This window comes from Parasteatoda tepidariorum, chromosome 4 (genome assembly GCF_043381705.1).
Source record: "Parasteatoda tepidariorum isolate YZ-2023 chromosome 4, CAS_Ptep_4.0, whole genome shotgun sequence".
Taxonomy (NCBI): Eukaryota; Metazoa; Arthropoda; class Arachnida; order Araneae; family Theridiidae; genus Parasteatoda; species Parasteatoda tepidariorum.
The window spans coordinates 36,769,302-36,774,032 of record NC_092207.1 but is presented as its reverse complement, the minus strand read 5'-3'; the positions used below and the strand labels follow the sequence as shown (position 1 = coordinate 36,774,032).

Here is a 4,731-nt window from a genome sequence, read left to right as displayed (position 1 = left end):
TATACGTATCTTAAAAATGAAATATTATAACATGCCAAACCAAATCTGATACCAATCTGTTACCAAATTAATTAAAAAATATTCTAATAGTTGGACACCAGGTTATAATTAAGCAAAATGAGAACATTTTTCAGCTAAAAGGAATACTAAATTTTCAGTTAAAGGTTCTTAATTGGTCATTAAAGAGTCTAATTTGTCTGTGGAATATTTTTAAGGTGCAAGGAATTACATATAATAATATTTTGAAAACTACAAAAAGATGCGAAGCTTTTAGCTGCAAATGGATAGAAGGTGTTCTAATACTATAGACGAATACTAGAGGTTCTCATACTACTACCGAGTACTAAGTGTTCTAATACTAGGACCAAATACTAGGTTTTCTAATACTAAGGCTGAATACTAGGTGTTCTAATACTAGGACTGGAGGGATTAAGTTAAAATTTCAATTTATAGTTATATTTTATATTTATCTAATTACTTTTAAAATATTTAATTTTCTTAAGAAATTATTCTTAAGAATTTAGTAATTCATTCCATCAAAATGAATTTGAACAGTTTTCAGAATCAGTTGGCATGACACTGTTGCTTGAGGTCAACTTATGATGGTCAATTTTTACCTCAATCATGCGATTTTTACTAGTACTTGTACTTTTAGAGGGACAGTAAAAGCATATTTTCGCACTATCTTTATCAGAGCAGTATTGATGAAGTTTTAATAGGTATCAAATATACTAATGTAATAGATAATTAGCTATATTCGTAAATTTGGTACCAACTAAAAATGCACCAGTTACCATAATACCAGTAGTTCCTAAAATAATTAAGTATTATTGGCGTCAATAATAATAGGACGATATTTTACATTTCTCCTACACGAATTAGTGCCATTTCTGTATTAATTAGCTTAATGGTACTTAGGGTATGTAGCTTATTTTTTTATTTCAGTTACTTCTTATTACCAGGTTAATTAAGTATCATTGGCGTTAATAATAATTTGTCGACTTTTTTACGCTTCTCCTTAACATTTAGTACCATTTTTTTATTAATATTGCTTTTAACATATCCTTTTTAAAAATTTCAATTAGTATAATTATTATCAAAATTAATTAAGCATCAATAGCGTCAATAATAATATGGCGATAATTTATATTTTTTTCTAAAAGATTTAGTACCTCTCACTATTAATTTTGCTTTACAGTAAAGCATCATTGGAGTCTATAATAGTTTGATGTTTTACGGTTTCTCCTAATCGAATTAGTACCGTTTCTCTATTAGATTTTCTTTCTAGTACACTTCTTATTTTTTATTTTAATTTACACACATTCTCAAAATTAATTAAGCTTCATTGGAGTCAATAATAGCATAGCGATTTCTCACAGTTTCTCTAAAGGAATAAGTACCGTTTCCCCATTCGTTTTGCTTTTCCGAATGTAGCTATCTGTTTTAATTAAATTGTTACAGCAAATTTAATCAAGCATCATTGGCGTCAATAAAAGTATGGAATTTTTTTATGTTTCTAATATACGAATTTGTGCTATTTATCCATTAAATTTAATTTTTCTGTACACAGCTAATTATTTTTTTTTTAAATTTCAATTACTGTTGATTTGAAATTATTAGTTTATAGGTTCCCATTTTAAAAACATAACTCCAAACAAATTAAACGCATGGCTTCAAATAACTTTATAAGTACCAATGTGACGTTATCCGCCAATGCTACCCTGTTCATGCTAATCATTGATATATCTGACAAAACGAATAAAAAATAAATTAAATATTAAAGAACATGCAAAAAACTTATTTTTTTATGAGNCAATAATAGCATAGCGATTTCTCACAGTTTCTCTAAAGGAATAAGTACCGTTTCCCCATTCGTTTTGCTTTTCCGAATGTAGCTATCTGTTTTAATTAAATTGTTACTTAATAGCAAATTTAATCAAGCATCATTGGCGTCAATAAAAATTAGGATTTTTTTTATGTTTCTAATATACGAATTTGTGCTGTTTATAAATTAAATTTAATTTTTCTGTACACAGCTAATTATTTTTTTTAAAATTTCAATTACTGTTGATTTTAAATTATTAGTTTATAGCTTCCCGTTTTAAAAACATAACTACAAACAAAATAAACGCAAGGCTTCACATAACTTTATAAGTACCTATGTGACGTTATCCGCCAATGCTACCCTGTTCATGCTAATCATTGATATATCTGACAAAATGAATAAAAAATAAATTAAATATTAAAGAACATGCAAAAAACTTATTTTTTTATGAGCTGGAAAATATCAGAGATGTCTTTAGAAATATTGTTGTCTTTAGAAATATTTGAAAGAAAGAAAAATCGTCTGAAACAGTCTTACTTTTATCAACGGCGAGTTCTGAGCCAATGAAAAAATTCCACTTCTTATACCACTCTACCAAACCAACTAATTGAAGAATTCAACCGTATTTTAGAATCGGGGCTAAATTTGCCCCTTACAGCTGCTGTCTAACTATCAGAACGATGAAACGTCTGGTGTTATGAGAGACACAGAGACCGACAAACTCTTCATCTTATTACTTTAGATGACATTCTATATTCAGCATCTGGAATCTAAAGTGTTATAATTATTTTTTATTCTCAGCAACTTCGTAGGGTTTCAGTTTAATGAAATCTGTAAAAAACTTTTATTCCTATTGTTTAGCATATAAATTCTTTCTTAGCATATCTTCTGTCATATCAATTTAAGAGAATCAAGCTCAATTTCTTTATTTCTTAGGTGTGAAATTGTTTCAACAGAAAAAGAATGAAGCAGAAAAAACTCTAAATGACCCAAAAAAAAATGCGAATTTAGAGCTGCAGAATATAAATTTATTGTAGCAAAAACCATATTATAATATGGTTTTTGCTACAGGGCAAATGAGGAGAAATCGTTCTGAAAATGTAAAATCATTAATTTCACAATGGTTACTTATAATATATATTTTTTTATTTAATCTTCATGGGGCCCACTATGTAAATAAATAAAAAAGATTTCACAAAACTGAAAGAAATTTTCATCCTACAAATTATTTGCAAAGTTGTTTCGATTCTGCTTTAATAATTGAATTTTTCAAAAAATATTGCGCATTTTTATTCTTATAATTTTATTATATTCTTTGTGCTAAAAACAAAAATTCTGCTAAACGAAACCTAATAACACTGAAAAGAATTCACTCTACTTTTACTCATAAAACTTTTAGAAATAAGGAGCCATATTTTTTGTTAATGGTGTTCTGAATCAAATTTCAGGATTCATACTAGTATATATACGCAATATTTTGTTAATTTTCAAAAAAGAAAGAGATTCAAAAAAAGCTCTTAAACGTACAATATTGTTTACTAGCGTCGTTTTCCATTATGTTTTCTTTTGTCATAGGGACCGTAGAGAAATTATATAGCTTTTAATTTTTGAGTGTTCTTCGAAAAATGACTTAAGAATTAAAGGGTGCAAACTTTCGAACGCTCTCCTGACTACACTATCGAGACCATAACACTCTAGATTGTGGCTGCTCTTCCCCCAATATTTTAAGAGCCACGAATTCAAATCCATCGAAAAAATGGTATGCTTTTTCAGGTACGTATTTGTGTCTGATTTCATAATTTTAAATATAATCTACTCAAACTAGTCAGCATATTTAAGGTTTGTCTCTCGAATGATGAAAATTTGACCATTAGATCAAAAGTTATTAAAATGTTCTTAGTTTCATTTTGCACAATGCAAGAAAAGAAATACGGGTCACCCAGAATAATGTATGATTTTCATATCCTTAGATTCAATCTTAATGATTCACGGGGGTAACGCTATTATGCTAACTAATTAATGCAAACGAAATTTTAAGTTACGTAATCAGACACAAAAACGTATTTTTTCTGAATAAACATACACTTTTTTTCAAAGGATTTGAATACTTGACCCTATATAGATATAGGACAGCCGCAATTTGAGGAATATGTCCCTAATAGTTTGATGAGGTGAGCAGTTGAAAGTTGGGACACCCTAATGTTAATTTTATTTTTTACGTATACCTCAAGAACTTTTAAGGCGAATTGGAAGAAAAATTTTGTACACACTTATAAAATTTGTTTATCCAAAAATAATTTCATGCAAAAAAATGGCTTTTAATAATGATTCTTTATTATTTTATTTAATAATACCTTAAAAAACTCTAATTCTAATGTATAAAAATTTTTAATTCATTTCAAAGAATGCAATTTTATGTTTCAAACTATGAAATTTAAAAGAAATAAGTAAGCCATTAAGAGTGAATTCTAATACGTAAAGATCCGATTAGATAAAAAAATTATTCAAATTCATATTTTTTGTGGCACTTCATTGCAATGAGCAATGCTTTTGATCACTTGAGCATGGACATTATGAGGTCAAACTCAGTAGATCATCTCAAGAGTTATAACTAAATTTTTTCTATCATTTTTTTCTCACTTGCTTCAATATTTTTTAAAATTTTTTTGCAGTTAAATTGAAATTGTGTTTTTTTGTATATTCTAAACATTATTTTGGTATTCTATACATTTTATTTAATTATTTTTTCAAAAAATCTATGAAATGACGCATTACTGATTACAATTGACCTACAAAATTTTGAGCAAAGACTAAGAATTTGTGTTGAAATCATTTCACAAGTGTGTATATATATATATGTGTGTATATATATATATCAGTAGTGTATATATATGCGGCAATCATTG

At 27.5% G+C, this 4,731-nt stretch overlaps 1 protein-coding gene across 5 annotated transcripts in view; it reads right to left on the bottom strand.

Moving 5' to 3' along the window:
- Positions 1-4,731, bottom strand: part of LOC107453245 (uncharacterized) — a 74,424-nt gene that overhangs the window by 47,277 nt on the left and 22,416 nt on the right. The window contains exon 1 of one of the 5 annotated variants that reach the window (XM_071179662.1): positions 2,363-2,507. The exons of the other annotated variants lie outside the window; for them this stretch is intronic. The gene's annotated coding sequence lies outside the window, so the exon portion shown is untranslated. Of the gene's footprint in view, positions 1-2,362; positions 2,508-4,731 lie in introns of those variants that run through there. 5 annotated transcript variants of the gene reach the window in all.